The following is an 18,218-nucleotide window of genomic DNA, read 5'->3' as shown; positions in this document are numbered from 1 at the left end:
ATACATAGCCCATGTTGCCTCTTTCTTGTCGGCATTTGACATTAATACACCCAGTGCTTTAGCCAGGAACTCTGAAAGGTGGGAGGAGTTGGAAACTGATGTTGCGTTTAAATTATGTGTCAGATGAAGACATGGCTGATGAAGGGATTCACCAACCATCATGAGCTGAGTGATGAACAAAAACATTTCAACTGATGTTTGAGTCCGACACGCGTGGTGGTGGGGAGAACAGCTTTGGACATCTCAAAGGATGCTGGAGATGCCTGATGAAGCATAATGATGTGGACATTTGCATCATGTCTGACATTATTGCAGCCTGCTGCATCCTGCATACTGTGTGTGAGCTGAACAAAGAGAAGCTCCAGTCAGAGTGGGGAGTTGAACATCAATTGGCAGCCAAGGCTGATCAGCACACAATGAAGGGGTAAGAAATGATGATGCACATGCAGTTCGTGCAGCCATCTTGTCAACTTTGTAAATTGAGTAGTGAGCTGTTCCCTGATGCATTGTCCCTTACAAAGCAGAGATTAAACTTGTTCTGATTTATGCTTATTTCATATGTTTTCTAAACATCTTTTAACAATGAATATAGTGTGATATTTCCTTGTCAGTTACTGTTGAACAGTGTACCCATAGACTAAGACTCAGTACCAACAGAGCCTCCTCCTGTATATTTTCCTCATGGAGTCCAACTACGTTTTCCAGGTAGGGCTGGTCAATGGATTCCAATGCGGGCTGCAAACTTTTCCACCATCACCTCAGATGCCACCTCAATTTTGGTCTTTGCCCACTTTTTGGAGTGAGTACTGCTTGCAGTGTCTGGGGAAAAACAAAAGTAGATAATGTTAGTAGGTTGTCAGGCCTGGTGCAACTAAAAGGCGAGAGGGAAGACTGGAAAGGAATTGAATGTCTCATAGGAGCAGAATGATTGTTTACAAAAGCAGTGTAGGCTATACAACAAACAGTTTTACATAATAAACCAAGAATGTAAGAAGTTGCTCAAGTAAGTCATGGCCAAACAAGGTACTTGGTGCCTACTCAACCAAACAGTGTTGGCTGACTATCTAGCGAACAATGCTAGCTATGGAGCTAGTGAACAATAGATACAGCAAAACAACTCACTGTCGTGTCTAGTGTTGTAGGCCGCATGTACATCTGACACAGGCCATGTTTTCCACTCAGTTTCAACCTGCTGTTGAATTTCTTTCTTCAAATTGATCATCACAGTGAGGTGAGTTGTAAAAACACAATACTGTTTAGATGTGATTTTCTATTGCATTTGCATTGATGTTAGTGGTTAGAGGAACAATAGAGCCCTGAGTACCAGGCCATTACAGCCTGATGGAGGGACAATACAGCCCAGAGTACCAGGCCATTAGGGCCTGATGGAGGGACAATACAGCCCAGAGTACCAGGCCATTAGGGCCTGATGGAGTGACAATACAGCCCAGAGTACCAGGCTATTAGGGCCTGATGGAGGGACAATACAGCCCAGAGTACCAGGCCATTACAGCCTGATGGAGGGACAATACAGCCCAGAGTACCAGGCCATTACGGCCTGATGGAGGGACAATACAGCCCAGAGTACCAGGCTATTACGGCCTGATGGAGGGACAATACAGCCCAGAGTACCAGGCCATTACAGCCTGATGGAGGGACAATAAAGCCCAGAGTACCAGGCCATTACAGTCTGATGGAGGGACAATACAGCCCAGAGTACCAGGCCATTACAGCCTGATGGAGGGACAATACAGCCCAGAGTACCAGGCCATTAGGGCCTGATGGAGGGACAATACAGCCCAGAGTACCAGGCCATTAGGGCCTGATGGAGGGACAATACAGCCCAGAGTACCAGGCCATTACAGCCTGATGGAGGGACAATACAGCCCAGAGTACCAGGCCATTACAGCCTGATGGAGGGACAATACAGCCCAGAGTACCAGGCCATTAGGGCCTGATGGAGGGACAATACAGCCCAGAGTACCAGGCCATTAGGGCCTGATGGAGGGACAATACAGCCCAGAGTACCAGGCCATTAGGGCCTGATGGAGGGACAATACAGCCCTGAGAACCAGGCCATTAGGACCTGATGGAGTGACAATACAGCCCTGAGTACCAGGCCATTAGGACCTGATGGAGTGACAATACAGCCCTGAGTACCAGACCATTAGGACCTGATGGAGTGACAATACAGCCCTGAGTACCAGACCATTAGGACCTGATGGAGTGACAATACAGCCCTGAGTACCAGACCATTAGGACCTGATGGAGTGACAATACAGCCCTGAGTACCAGACCATTAGGACCTGATGGAGTGACAATACAGCCCTGATTACCAGACCATTAGGACCTGATGGAGTGACAATACAGCCCTGATTACCAGACCATTAGGACCTGATGGAGTGACAATACAGCCCTGAGTACCAGACCATTAGGACCTGATGGTCGTTAGCGAGTGACATGGAATTTGACTGCGGTCATGATTCTTGACTGCCAGGACACTCTTGAAAAAGAGATTTCAAATCTTAATGAGCCCTTCTTGGTTAAATAATGGTTAAATAAAATAAAGAATGACATCACTACCCTAATTGACAGCAGGGGCCAGATTCACAAAACCTTCTTAAGAAGAAATTTCTGCTTAACTGTCATTTTTTCCTTAACTGTAGACTTAATTAAGAAGAAAGATAAGAAAAGTTGCTATTCCTCAATAAAGTTATTGGACATGTTCTTAAGGTTTTTCCTACGTTTCTTCCTAAGAAAAAAGTTAAGAAATGGGATTATTGAAAATAATTCTTATGATTTCTTCTTGGAAATGTACTTAACTTTAGGACAGCTAAACCCTTGTCTTCAGACAAATTGATACTTTTGTAAACATGAACGTTTTCTTGCACAACAGACACAGTTGGCTAACGGATATATAAATACAGCAAGAAAACAAATTAAAACGTGCATTCTCTAGCTAGCTAATAATTAACAATATATTACAATATTCTACAAGTGTTAAATAGCTAGCGTTATCTCGTCAATTTGCAAAGAAGAACTTGGCTCCCTTTGTCCCTCTACCACCGTCTCTCCTATCATGGACAACACCTTCTCCTCCAGCTGGTCCACATGAATGGTCTCTCAGCTCCCTTCTTTGCAGCCGACTTGATGCCAGACCACTTCTTTTTCATGGTGTCACTGTCCTTTGCCATACTCCCGGTGGCAGAGACTCGGCCACTTCAAGCTCTTGTTTGCTGTTTTTATACGTTTTTATTGCGCTTTCCTTTTGATTTACAGTAGTTAACGTTAGTATGGCTATAATGTGTGAAAAATAACGTTTTTTTGTGTGTGTATAAAGGGTTCGATAGCCAACTAAAACATTTTTATTCTCGAGACATAAAGCAAAAAAAAAATGTAATAAAATGTGAATATCAACACTTATAGTGGGCCAAATCATATCATCCCTTTCACACAGGCTTCTTTAATAGTTTCAAGCACATCACTAATGTCAATGCCACATAAGAAGATATTTACGAAGTTCTTAAGAAAACTATGAATTCCTAAGAACATTTACGAACTATCTTAAGCAGCTTCTTAAGTTTTTTCGGAAGTAATGTTTTGTGAATCCGGCCCCATGACCCTTCTCATTATGACAGACACCATATGAAATCACAACTTTTCTCATGACATCATATAACCCTTCTCATTATGACAGCACAACCCCAAAAGTCTTCTGTGACTCCAGAATGTAACTGTGATGAACCAAACATTTCTCTGTTCTGTAACAATGCTGTAAAAAACACCCTGTAGGGAATGAGCACACAACAACAAACTATCAACACACATTCACTATTTATTGCCAAAATCTATACTTCAAGCAAGACATGAACACCCAACAGACAACATTGAGTTCCAATTCAGAGGCCCATGGGGTAGTGAGTCATCATGGCATCATCAGATGCACCATTTAACATATTGTAGCAGGCTCAAGGGTGTGGGGTTTCCACGTTACCAAGTTCAGGAACAGTAACGCACAGTATTGTGTCACAGCTGGTGAGCTGAGGTCCCCCTGCAGGGTGTTTTCTTGAGTTCACGTCTATATATTCTCATGTACTCGTTGAGCCTTGTCGGCCAATTATCACACTTAAGAAGATTGCACATGGCATGCGTCCTAATGACATTTCCTGTCTGGGACTTGTGAGTCAAATCAGTCCAATGTACAGTACCAGTCAAAAGTTTGGACACACCTACTCATTCAAGGGTTTTTCTTTATTTTGACTATTTTCTACATTGTAGAATAATAGTGAAGACATCAAAACTATGAAATAACACATTCAATCATGTAGTAACAAAAAGTGTTCAATTAAAATATATTTTATATTTGAGATTCTTCTTAGTTGCCACCTTTTGCTTTGATGACAGCTTTGAACACTCTTGAAATTCTCTCAACCAGCTTCATTGAGGTAGTAACATGGAATGCTTTTCCAACAGTCTTGAAGGAGATCCCACATATGCTGAGCACTTGTTGGCGGCTTTTCCTTCACTCTGCAGTCCAACTCATCCCAAACCATCTCAATTGGGTTGAGGTTGGGTGATGGTGGAGGCCAGGTCATCTGATGCAGCACTCCATCACTCTCCTTCTTGTTCAAATAGCCCTTACAAAGCCTAGAAGTGTGTTTGGGGTCATTGTCCTGTTGAAAAACCAATGATAGTCCCACTAAGCGCAAACCAGATGGGATGGCATATCACTGCAGAATGCTGCGGTAGCCATGCTGGACAAGTGTGCCTTGAATTCCAAATAAATCACTGACAGTGTCACCAGCAAAGCACCCCCACACCATCACACCTCCTCCTCCATGCTTCACGGTGGGAACCACACATGTGGAGATCATCCCTTCACCTACTCTGCGTCTCACAAAGACTTGGCAGTTGGAACCAAAAATCTCCAATTTGGACTCATCAGACCAAAGGACAGATTTCCACTGGTCTCATGTCCATTGCTCGTGTTTCTTGGCACAAGCAAGTCTCTTCTTCTTATTGGTGTCCTTTAGTAGTGGTTTCTTTGCAGCAATTCAACCATGAAGTCCTGATTCACGCAGTCTCCTCGGGACAGTTGATATTAAGATGTGTCTGTTGAACTCTGTGAAGCATTTATTTGGGCTGCAATCTGAGGCTGACAACTCTAATGAACTTATCCTCTGCAGCAGAGGTAACTCTGGGTCTTCCTTTCCTGTGGCGGTCCTCATGAGAGCCAGTTTCATCATAGCGCACTTGAAGAAACTTTAAAAGTTCTTGACATTTTCCTGATTGGCTAACCTTCATATCTTAAAGTAATGATGGACTGTCATTTTTCTTTACTTATTTGAGCTGTTCTTGCCATAATATGGACTTGGTCTTTTACCAAATAGGGCTATCTTCTGTATACCAACCCTACCTTGTTACAACACAACTGATGGGCACAAATGCATTAAGGAAAGAAATTCCACAAATGAACTTTTAACACACACCTGTTCATTGAAATGCATTCCAGGGGACTACCTCATGAAGCTGGTTGAGACAATTTCAAGAGTGTGCAAAGCTGTAATCAAGGCAAAGGGTGGCTTTGAAGAATCTCAAATCTAAAATATATTTGGATTTGTTTAACACTTTTTTGGTTACTCCATGATTCCATTTGTTTTATTTCATAGTTTTGATGTGTTCACTATTATTCTACAATGTTGAAAATAGTGAAAATAAAGAAAAACCCTGGAATGAGTAGGTGTGTCCAAACTTTTGACTGGTACTGTACATAAAATATACTATTTACTGTAGTAGACCCTTTAAACCAAAGCAATTTATTTTCATGCTTACATAAATGTTTAAGTATGGGTGGTCGCCGGGAACCAAACCCACTATCCTGGTATTACAAGCGCCAGGCTCGACCAACTGAGATACAGAGGGTCACATTGACATGGGCAGTAATGTGAACCATGTAACACTACGGCATGAGCTGGGTAAACTGATCCTAGATCTGTGCCTAAGGGACAACTTCAGGGTTCTTTGCAGTTTGCACACCATACGTCGTCCCAGGTGCATGGAGGGACAACCCCTCAATATTAGGAAAATAAACTCCAACACACTGGTAGGTTGGGTCTATACTGTATGTTACAGGCCTATGCCAGTGTGTTGGGGTATCTTTTTCTAGCACTGTTTTACTTACCATGTCCTCTCTGTTGTGGGGGCTTCCATCTCCCATCCAATAGAACTGGTTCCCTCGACAAGCATTTAAGGGTGACACTGAAGAGACATAATAAGTGTGCCAGCCACTGCCTGAAATAGGTTTGAACTGGAAACTGGAAAAGTGGAGGGGTGTACATTGACAGGGGCTCACATTCCCTGAGAGAGGTGGGGAGAAGTGGAGGAAGGGAGGATAAATGGGAAATGGGAGGAGAAGAGAGACAGAAGGGAGAGTAGGAAAGGGAAGAGAGTGGGAGATTGATGCCGACTCTCTCTCTCTCTCACACACACACACACACACACACACACACACACACACACACACACACACACACACACACACACACACACACACACACACACACACACACACACACACACACACACACACACACACACACACACACACACACACACACACACACACACACACTTCCCTTCAGGTGCTGCCAGTGGGAGGCTTGCACTCATCTCCTCAGACACTAGGACAGCCCCTAACACTGTCAAGTAGCAGGGATGTCACCAAAACATTGGTGTAGATATTGGGGGACGAGCAGTAGAGTGGGGGTCCGAGGGACATTTTAAAATGCATTTCCTGCAATTCTACATAGTTTGACATTACTTATTATGTCTCTCTTGAGGGGTATTTTCTAGGGACATATGGAGGAAAAGACAGGTTAAATGGAAGGATATGTGAAAGAACCAACCCCCCAAAAAATGATATTATATTTTTTGGGGGAGAAACTGCATTTTTAGGGGAAAAAGCTAACTTCCTGCATTTCAATACATTCTGCCATGAGGCAGAGAGACAGTTTTAAAGCTAATTTCCTGCAATTCTACACATTTTGCCATGGGGCAGAGTTTTGAAGTAACTGTCCAGTGAAAATCTCACTTTTAAATGTTCATATTCTGTTCACCCAAATAATGTTGTTGACTCATCCTATACTCATATTTGTGGCCAAAGCATACAGTGGATTCGGAATTCAGACCACTTGACTTTTTCCACATTTTGTTACTTTACAGCCTTATTCTAAAATGGATTAAATGACTGTTTTTCCTCATCATTCTACACACAATATCACATAATGACAATGCAAAATTAAGGTTTTTAGATAATTTTGCTAATTTGTTATAAATAAAAAACAGTAATACCTTATTTATATAAGTATTCAGACTCTTTACTATGATAGTTGAAATTGAGATCAGATGTATCCTGTTTCCAATGATTATCCTTGAAATGTTTCTACAACTTGATTGGAGTCCACCTGTTGTAAATTCAATCGATTGGACATGATTTGGAAAGCACACACCTGTCTATATAAGGTCCCACAGTTGACAGTGCATGTCAGAGCAAAAACCAAGCCATGAGGTCGAAGGAATTGTCTGTAGCGCTCCGAGACAGGATTGTGTCGAGGCACAGATCGGGAGAAGGGTACCAAAGGATTTATGCAGCATTGAAGGTCCCCTTGAACACAATGGCCTCTATCATTCTTAAATGGAAGAAGTTAGGAGCCATCAAGACTGCCTAGAGCTGGCCCGCCTGGCCAAACTGAGCAATGGGGTAGAAGGGACTTGGTCAGGGAGGTGACCAAGATCCCGATGGTCACTCTGACAGAGCTCCAGAGTTCCTCTGCGGAGATGGGATAAACTTACAGAAGGACAACCATCTCTGCAGCACTCAACCAATCAGGCCTTCATGATAGAGTGGCCAGACGGAAGAGATTCCTCAGTAAAAGGCACTTGACAGCCCGCTTGGAGTTTGCCAAAAGGCACATAAAGAACTCTCAGACCATGAGAAACAAGATTCTCTGGTCTGATGAAACCAAGATTGAACTATTTGGCCTGAATGCCAAGAGTCACATCTGGAGGAAACCTGGCACCATCCCTACAGTGAAGCATGGTGGTGGCAGCATCATGCTGTGGGCATGTTTTTCAGTGGCAGGGACTGGGACACTAGTCAGGATCGAGGGAAAGATGAACGGAGCAAAGTACAGAGAGATCCTTGATGAAAACCTACTCCAGAGTGCTCAAGACCTCAGACTGAGGTGAAGGTTCACCTTCCAAGAGGATGACCCTCAGCACACAGCCAAGACAATGCAGGAGTGAGTGGCTTCGGGACAAGTCTCTGAATTCCTTGAGTGGCCCAGCCAGAGCCCAGACCTGAACCAGATCTAACCTGTTTTTGCTTTGCATTATGGGATATTTTGTGTAGATTGATGAGGGATAAAAAAACTAAAAAAATGTGTTTAGATTGATGAGGGATTTTTTTTAAAGTACTTTCCGAATGTACTGTAAATTGGAGAAGAAAACACTTCAAGAACCCCATCACAAAGTTGTATCTCAAACAGATTGCTTAAGAAATGCTGGCTATTTCCTCATAGAGGATGATGTCATCCTCCTGGGTAGGATGAGCTGGCCAACCAGTGGTCTGCTCACATCAATATTTTAATGACTGCTGTATGCCCATACCATTGTGTTGTTTGGGTATGCCCACACCATTCCAACACAAAAAAGCTGCTATTTAACATAATTAATAACAAAAAATGGTAAGGAAAACTATTTGACTCATATCATAATTAATTATAGGTCATATTTCATAGAAATCTGGAAACACTGGACAGTTACTTTAAAGGTTGACTTTAGGCCAAATGCTTAAATAACAGCTTTAAACTGTATAACTGATCAATGCACCACCATATATATGGTAATTTAATGTTTAAGAACAAAAACATTTATAGAATAAGATATTTGGCTACAGAAGTGCCATTTCTTACTGATCTCTACAGCTTCCGTCCAAAAACAAATCCTGTGAAATGTATTTATTTCACCTTTATTTAACCAGGTAGGCAAGTTGAGAACAAGTTATCATTTACAATTGCGACCTGGCCAAGATAAAGCAAAGCAGTTTGACACATACAACGACACAGAGTTACACATGGAGTAAAACAAACATACAGTCAATAATAGAAACAAGTCTATATATGATGTGAGCAAATGAGGCAAAAAAAAGGCCATGGTGGCAAAGTAAATACAATATAGCAAGTAAAACACTGGAATGGTAGATTTGCAGTGGAAGAATGTGCAAAGTAGAAATACAAAATAATGGGGTTTAAAGGAGCAAAATAAATAAAATAAATACAGTAGGGAAAGAGGTAGTTGTTTGGGATAAATTATAGGTGGGCTATGTACAGGTGCAGTAATCTGTGAGCTGCTCTGACAGCTGGTGCTCAAAGCTAGAGAGGGAGATAAGTGTTTCCAGTTTCAGAGATCTTTGTAGTTCGTTCCAGTCATTGGCAGCAGAGAACTGGAAGGAGAGGCGGCCAAAGAAATAATTGGTTTTGGGGGTAACCAGAGAGATATACCTGCTGGAGCGCGTGCTACAGGTGGGTGATGCTATGGTGACTAGCGAGCTGAGATAAGGGAGGACTTTACCTAGCAGGGTCTAACTGCCTGTGTATAATGGTTTCTAGCTTCCCTGAAAACCTGCATATCACGGGGGCTGTTCGATGCTAATGCAGAACACCATAGGATGTTTTTGTGTTGGTTGAGGGCAGTCAGGTCTGGGGAGAACCATGGGCTATATCTGTTCCTGGTTCTACATTTCTTGAATGGGGCATGTTTATTTAAGATGGTTAGGAAGGCATTTAAAAAAAATAACCAGGCATCCTCTAGTGATGGGATGAGATCAATATCCTTTCAGGATACCCCAGCCAGGTCGATTAGAAAGGCCTGCCTGCTGATGTGTTTCAGGGAGCGTTTTACAGTGATGAGGGGTGGTTGTTTGACTGCGGACCCATTACGGATGCAGGAAATGAGGCAGTGATCGCTGAGATCTTGGTTGAAGACAGCAGAGGTGTATTTAGAGGGCAAGATGGTTAGGATGATATTTATGAGGGGGCCCGTGTTTACGGCTTTGGGGAGGTACCTGGTAGGTTCATTGATCATTTGTGTGAGATTGAGGGCATCAAGCTTAGATTGTAGGATGGCTGGGGTGTTAAGCATGTTCCAGTTTAGGTCGCCTAGCAGCACGAGCTCTGAAGATAGATGGGGGGCAATCAGTTCACATATGGTGTCCAGAGCACAGCTGGGGGCAGAGGGTGGTCTATAGCAGGCAGCAACGGTGAGAGACTTGTTTTTAGAGAGGTGGATTTATAAAAGTAGAAGTTCAAATTGTTTGGGTACAGACCTGGATAGTAGGACAGAACTCTGCAGGCTATCTTTGCAGTAGATTGCAACACCGCCCCCTTTGGCAGTTCTATCTTGTCTGAAAATTATATCAATACAAACTGAAGGAGTTACTGGCTATCTACAAGTGTCTAGCTTATCTAATTAACTGGCTATGTTGGTCACAACGGTCATTTCTGTTTGAAAATTGAGAAAGAGGATAAGTTTAACCGTTTTTTTGGGGCTCAAAGTCGACCGTTAACCCTATCAGTCCTGAGACTCCCACCAAAAATTCAGCTTTTCATTTATCTGACTTTTATTTATCTGCTGTCCAGACCTTACATTCAGCTTCACAATTATGTGAATTAAATTTCCTGCAAGTCTACACATTTTTCCATTGCTTGTCCATATGCTACCTGGGGGCCCCGACCTAATAAGAAATTGACCTGTTCTGAATATTGGGGGGGGGGTTGTTCATGGATTTCACACTCTACAGTAGCAGGGTGAACTCTAGCGGTCTAGTTCAGTTTACTGAGTCTCACAGTTGGAATGTGATCAATAGAGATACTGAATTGCCCAATTATCAATCCAATTAAACAGTGGCATATCTGGACTCACTAAATTTAACCTCCAACATGGTTCATAGATATACTGAAGTCCTACAATTCATCCAACTCACTGATATTATGAGAACAAGTTGATGTTATAGACAGATCAAATAATGTGACCACTGATGCCGACCTTCAATGCCCTGATCCTATAATCATACCCTCATATCATTATTTCATCCAATCCTGTCATGTAACGGTCATATCATATCAATGGGTTGCATTGTTTTGTGCTCGTCCTCAGAATTACAACTCGATCAGCCATCGGTGGTGTTTGACGCTGGCGTCGCCCCAGTGATGCGCCACCTGCAGCTTGCCAGCTGCGCCACATCAAAGCCAAACACACCATTGGTGTTGTCACTGGTTCACAGTCAAACCCATACGTCATAGATGGACCACATTCCCCTTTTTTATTTATTTTTTTATTTCCAGTGACGTTGCACATTTGGATATTCCCTCTCCACTCGCTAGCAATCTATTATTCTGAGGTAACAAAACACCCATTCCAAATTCAGCCTATTTGTTGACCTACTAGAAGTCTTTGGAAGGACATGCAAATGCTGAATATGTCATGAACAGCTGCAACGTTGCATAATCAGGTAACCGATAATAGCGTTTGATAATACATTAACAAAAATAACGTCCTATAATATTCTTTGTCACTTTGCTGAACGTTTCACAGTCCTTCAGTGTCTGTCATTCAATCAACTCAAATCTAAAGGAGGCCGTTGCATTGAATATTGTGGCCATATCTGACAGAAAATAACATATCAGCCTACATTATTTTGTTTAAATTGCATTATTACCCCCCTAATATTTTGCGTCCGAATCCTCTTCCAGTTCAACCGCGCGCCGCTCTTAAAACACAGGTGCTCTAATTTCTGACGGTCTCTGCAAGCCCCACTCCCCTCCTCTCCACAACATCCCGGATGTAAGCCTACACACTCTCTCTCTCACACACACACACACACACACACACACACACACACACACACACACACAGCGGTCGCTCCACACAGGACTGTACCGCGCAGCTCAGTAGCACCACGGAGCGACATTAACATGGCGCTGGCAGCCACATAACGGTACCCACCATAATAATCATAATACCTAGACCAAATACAGCGGCGGGACATGTGAGGGCGACAGCCTCAAGACAGCAGGTAGGTGCAATTCTAGTAATCGATAAACGCTCTGCGATGTGCCATTTTGTGAAATATGGACGCTTCTTGCAGAACACCTCTCTCCCATTCATTAGCCTAGGCTTATAGTCCTACAGTTAAACACCACTGACACTGACAGCGGGTTGTTCTTCTCCACAAGACTGTCGGGAATAGCCTAAACAGATAAATATGTAGTTGGGAATGAGCGTATGTTATCATGGCTACAGGCTGCAGGATAGACTACGTGCAACGACCGCTGTCCTTGGTGTTGAAACCGAAATGCTGTCTGCATTTTGTAAATAGATGATAGTCAGTGAAGCAATCAATCAATGGAGTCTTAAGAAAACCGATGCTGGTTTGTTTTTAGGGGGTAATATTCATCAGCAGGGTTTGACATTATCCTTGGTTACAATAAGGATTTTCACCAATAGATGGGAGTTCAGTAGACTAGTACAGTCGGCCAGTACAGTAAGCTAGTACAGTAGACTAGTACAGTAGGCCAGTACAGTAGGCCAGTACATTAGGCTAGTACAGTAGGCCAGTACAGTAGGCTAGTACCGTAGACTAGTACAGTAGGCCAGTACAGTAGGCCAGTATAGTAGACTAGTACAGTAGGCAAGTACAGTAGGCCAGTACAGTAGACTAGTACAGTAGGCCGGTACAATAGGCCAGTACGGTAGGTTAGTACAGTAGGCCAGTACAGTAGGCCAGTACAGTGGACCAGTACAGTAGACTAGTACAGTAGGCCAGTACAGTAGGCTAGTACAGTAGACCAGTACAGTAGGTCAGTACAGTAGGCTAGTTCAGGGGACCAGTACAATGGACCAGTACAATATTAGGTCAGTACAGTAGGCTAGTACAGTAGGCCAGTACAGTAGGCTAGTACAGTAGGCCAGTACAGTAGGCTAGTACAGTAGGCCAGTACAGCAGTCTAGTACAGTAGGCTAGTACAGTAGGCCAGTACGGTAGGTTAGTACAGTAGGCCAGTACAGTAGGCCAGTACAGTGGACCAGTACAGTAGACTAGTACAGTAGGCCAGTACAGTAGGCTAGTACAGTAGACCAGTACAGTAGGTCAGTACAGTAGGCTAGTTCAGGGGACCAGTACAATGGACCAGTACAATATTAGGTCAGTACAGTAGGCTAGTACAGTAGGCCAGTACAGTAGGCTAGTACAGTAGGCCAGTACAGTAGGCTAGTACAGTAGGCCAGTACAGCAGTCTAGTACAGTAGGCTAGTACAGTAGGCTAGTACAGTAGACCAGTACAGTAGGTCAGTACAGTAGGCTAGTTCAGGGGACCAGTACAATGGACCAGTACAGTAGGTCAGTACAGTAGGCTAGTACAGTAGGCCAGTACAGTAGGCTAGTACAGTAGGCCAGTACAGTAGGCTAGTACAGTAGGCCAGTACAGCAGTCTAGTACAGTAGGCTAGTACAGTAGGCCAGTACAGTAGGTTAGTACAGTAGGCCAGTATAGGGGACCAGTACAATGGACCAGTACAGTAGACTAGTACAGTAGGCTAGTACAGTAGACTAGTACATTAGGCCAGTACAGCAGTCTAGTACAGTAGGCTAGTACAGTAGGCCAGTACAGCAGTCTCCTACAGTAGGCCAGTACAGCAGTTGAGTTCAGTAGACTAGTACAATAGGTTAATACAGTAGGCCAGTACAGTAGGCTAGTACAGTAGACCAGTACAGTAGGCTAGTTCAGGGGACCAGTACAATGGACCAGTACAGTAGGTCAGTACAGTAGGCTAGTACAGTAGGCCAGTACAGTAGGCTAGTACAGTAGGCCAGTACAGTAGGCTAGTACAGTAGGCCAGTACAGCAGTCTAGTACAGTAGGCTAGTACAGTAGGCTAGTACAGTAGACCAGTACAGTAGGCTAGTACAGTAGGCCAGTACAGCAGTCTAGTACAGTAGGCTGGTACAGTAGGCCAGTACAGTAGGTTAGTACAGTAGGCCAGTATAGGGGACCAGTACAATGGACCAGTACAGTAGACTAGTACAGTAGGCTAGTACAGTAGACTAGTACATTAGGCCAGTACAGCAGTCTAGTACAGTAGGCTAGTACAGTAGGCCAGTACAGCAGTCTCCTACAGTAGGCCAGTACAGCAGTCTAGTTCAGTAGACTAGTACAGTAGGTTAATACAGTAGGCCAGTACAGTAGGCTAGTACAGTAGGCTAAAAGCAGGCTACTACAGTAAACTGGTACAGTAGGCCGGTTCAGTAGGCCAGTACAGTAGGCTAGTACAGTAGGCTACAGCAGGCTACTACAGTAAACTGGTACAGTAGGCCAGTACAGTAGACTAGTACAGTAGGCCAGTACAGTAGGCCAGTACAGTAGGCTAATATAGTAGGCTAGTACAGTAGGTCAGTACAGTAGGCTAGTACAGTAGGCTAGTACAGTAGACCAGCACAGTAGGCTACAGTAGGCGGTTTGGTTGAACAAATGGTGAGTTTTAAAGTTCAATGCATCTCCAGGATTATAAGGTGTGTAGAGGAAAATTGAAAGTGGTATGCTGCTGGGGTCTAACTCTGAGCCAAATCCTGCTACAAGGAACTGGATATACAAAGGAACAGAATGTAGCCTATTCCTCCGGAGTGTCATTGGCACATTAGTGCTGTTGCAAATCAATGACTGGTAGGGGAAAAAACAGTAATAATAATAATAATAATACAATTACATCGTTTTGCTCTTTTTCTACATTTGGCCTCTACATGTTTAGTGTGAGGATGATATCTCTTGAGTTACTGCAGCTATTCTGTTGTGACTGTTTTCAACCGAGGTCCTGTGTCTCATCCTCAGCAGAAAGCCTTGATTCAGTAACACTCCTACCACAGTGGCACCATTCCTACTCCCTGTCCTCGTCCCTCTCCCAGTCCCTGTCCCCGTCTGTCCCCAACTGTGCCCAACCCTCAGACAAGGCTAGGCCTTTTGTGGCTCAATGCAACACACACACAGTCGCCGGTTATCCAGTTGGTAATGTATTCAGCAGCGAGAACAACAGCTTTACATAATGATCAAAGCTTGAGGAGGCTCTGCGTACAGTAGGCCTAATAATAACCTTTGAAGTTAGAAGAACATTCATTCTACTAATATTAGACTCCAATGCTAGAATAGAGTGGGTCTAGACATATAAATATAATGCATTCATTCTATAGTATAGGCCTGTTTATGTTTGTCTTGCAGTAGCAGTATATGGGCTTGGAGAGTGAATGACATTGGTAAGGAATGACACAGTATTTGCTATATTTGTCCATATGGCTATACTATACACTCTTAGAAAAAAGGGTTCTTCAAAGGGTTCTCCTATGGGGACAGCCGAAGAACCCTTTCAGGTTCTAGATAGCACCTTTTTTTCTAAGAGTGTACTAGTCCATCATATTGTATTTATGCATGCCTTTAGGATGTGCCTCTGATATACTCATGGACTTCGCATTAGGAGAGACCACTTGTCTAGTCACGTCTTTCACCCTGACTTTGTATGTCTATAACATCTCTCTCACTGACACTGTTGGTACAGTAGAATGGGAGACTACAGTGTTATTCATACAGGTATGTAGTAATCGAGGGACAATTTAGTTGACGGTTAAATATGCGTGTGTGTAAGCCCCTCTAAGACTCAGTGGAGGTTTGAACCCAGTGTGTCTGGGAGACTTACAGAGATGGATTCTGATGATGGAAGGAATGACTGGAGGATAATGTAAATGAACTAAACACAGATAGAGAGGAGGAGGAGGAGGAGGAGGAGGAGGAGGAGGAGGAGGAGCAGGAGGGATGAAGAGGATGAACAAGAAGAAAGAGAGGAGGAGGAGGAGGAGAAGGAGAAGGGGACGAGGAAAGATGAGAGAATGATCAGTTGGAATAGGATGATGAAGAAGAGGAAAGAGTGGAAGAGGAGAGGAGGCGGAAGAGGAGAGGAGGAGGACAATGGTGCGGAGTTGGAAGAAGAGGATGAAGAAGAGGAAAGAGTGAAGAGGATGGAGAGGATATAGTCAGAGAGAGAGAGAGAGAGAAAGAAAGAAAGAAAAATAGAAAGAAAGACAGAAAGAAAGAGAGAAAGAGGAAAGAGTGAATACCAAAGACAAGAGTAGCACAGAGTAGAGAGAAGGATGACAAAATCATGAAAAGATGATCATAGAGAAAGAGTTGTCTAAAGAGGATAGAGAGAGAGAGAGGAGAGAGAGGTGTCTGGAGAGGAGAAAGAGAGAGAGGAGAGAGAGGTGTCTAAAGAGGAGAGAGAGGTGTCTAAAGAGGAGAGAGAGGTGTCTGAAGAGGATAGAGAGGTGTCTGAAGAGGAGAGAGAGAGTTGTCCAAAGAGGAGAAAGAGAGAGAGAGGAGAGAGAGGTGTCTAAAGAGGAGAGAGAGGTGTCTAAAGAGGAGAGAGAGGTATCTAAAGAGGAGAGAGAGGTGTCTAAAGAGGAGAGAGAGAGTTGTCTGAAGAGGAGAAAGAGAGAGGAGAGAGAGGTGTCTAAAGAGGAGAGAGAGGTGTCTGAAGAGGAGAAAGAGAGAGGAGAGAGAGAGGTGTCTAAAGAGGAGAGAGAGGTGTCTGAAGAGGAGAGAGAGAGGTGTTTGAAGAGGAGAAAGAGAGAGGAGAGAGAGAGGTGTCTAAAGAGGAGAGAGGTGTCTGAAGAGAGAGAGAGAGGTGTCTAAAGAGGAGAGAGAGGTGTCTAAAGAGGAGAGAGAGGTGTCTAAAGAGGAGAGAGAGAGGTGTCTGAAGAGGAGAAAGAGAGAGAGGAGAGAGAGGTGTCTAAAGAGGAGAGAGAGGTGTCTGAAGAGGAGAAAGAGAGAGGAGAGAGAGGTGTCTAAAGAGGAGAGAGAGAGGTGTCTAAAGAGGAGAGAGAGAGGAGAGAGAGGAGAGAGGTGTCTGAAGAAGAGAGAGTGGTGTCTGCAGAGGAGAGCGAGGTGTCTAAAGGGGAGAAAGGGAGAGAGGTGTCTAAGAGGATAACGAGAGAGAGGAGAAAGCGAGGTGACTAAAGAGGAGAGGGAGAGAGAGTAGAGAGAGAGGTGTCTGAAGAGGAGAGAGAGAAAGAGGAGAGAGAGTTGTCTAAAGGGGAGAAAGAGAAAGAGGAGAGAGAGGTGTCTAAAGGGGAGAAAGAGAGAGAGGAGAAAGCGAGGTGTCTAAAGAGGAGAGAGAGAGAGAGGAGAGAGAGTTGTCTAAAGGGGAGAAAGAGAGAGAGGAGAGAGAGGTGTCTAAAGAGGAGAACGAGAGAGAGAGAGAGGAGAGAGAGGTGTCTAAAGAGGAGAGAGAGGTGTCTGAAGAGGAGAAAGAGAGAAGAGAGAGAGGTGTCTAAAGAGAGAGAGAGAGAGGAGAGAGAGGAGAGAGGTGTCTGAAGAAGAGAGAGTGGTGTCTGCAGAGGAGAGCGAGGTGTCTGAAGAGGAGAGAGAGGTGTCTAAAGAGGAGAAAGAGAGGAGAGAGAGAAGAGAGGTGTCTGAAGAGGAGAGAGAGGAGAGAGAGTGGTGTCTGAAGAGGAGAGAGAGGTGTCTGAAGAGGGGAGAGAGAGAGGTGTCTGAAGAAAAGAGAGAGAGGTGTCTAGAGAGGAGAGAAAAGAGAGAGAGAGGAGAGAGAGAGAGGAGAGAGAGAGAGAGAGAGAGTGAGAGAGAGGAGAGAGTGAGAGTTGTCTAAAGAGGAGAGAGAGGAGAGAGGAGAGAGAGAGGGAGAGAGAGGAGATTGAGAGTTGTCTAAAGAGGAGAGAGAGGAGAGAGGAGAGAGAGAGGAGAGAGTGAGAGGTGTCTGAAGAGGAGAGAGAGGAGAGAGTGAGAGTTAAAACTGAGCCCAGTCAAAACTGTTCGCTGCTCTGGCCCCCCAATGGTGGAACAAACTCCCTCACGACGCCAGGACAGCGGAGTCAATCACCACCTTCCGGAGACACCTGAAACCCCACCTCTTTAAGGAATACCTAGGATAGGATAAGTAATCCTTCTCACCCCCCCCAAAGATTTAGATGCACTATTGTAAAGTGGCTGTTCCACTGGATGTCATAAGGTGAATGCACCAATTTGTAAGTCGCTCTGGATAAGAGCGTCTGCTAAATGACTTAAATGTAAATGTAAATGTTATCTAAAGAGGAAAGAGAGGAAAG

The 18,218-nt window shown here is 44.0% G+C and overlaps 1 protein-coding gene across 1 annotated transcript in view; it reads left to right on the top strand.

Moving 5' to 3' along the window:
* The first annotated feature begins 11,926 nt into the window (after window positions 1-11,926).
* Window positions 11,927-18,218, top strand: part of LOC118377105 (serine/threonine-protein kinase PAK 5-like) — a 129,390-nt gene continuing 123,098 nt past the window's right edge. The window contains exon 1 of the mRNA XM_052523955.1: window positions 11,927-12,133. The gene's annotated coding sequence lies outside the window, so the exon portion shown is untranslated. The remainder of the gene's footprint in view (window positions 12,134-18,218) is intronic.

This window comes from Oncorhynchus keta, chromosome 8, assembly GCF_023373465.1.
Source record: "Oncorhynchus keta strain PuntledgeMale-10-30-2019 chromosome 8, Oket_V2, whole genome shotgun sequence".
Taxonomy (NCBI): domain Eukaryota; kingdom Metazoa; phylum Chordata; class Actinopteri; order Salmoniformes; family Salmonidae; genus Oncorhynchus; species Oncorhynchus keta.
Note: the sequence above shows the minus strand (reverse complement) of the source record. Positions and strands in the feature narration are given on the sequence as shown.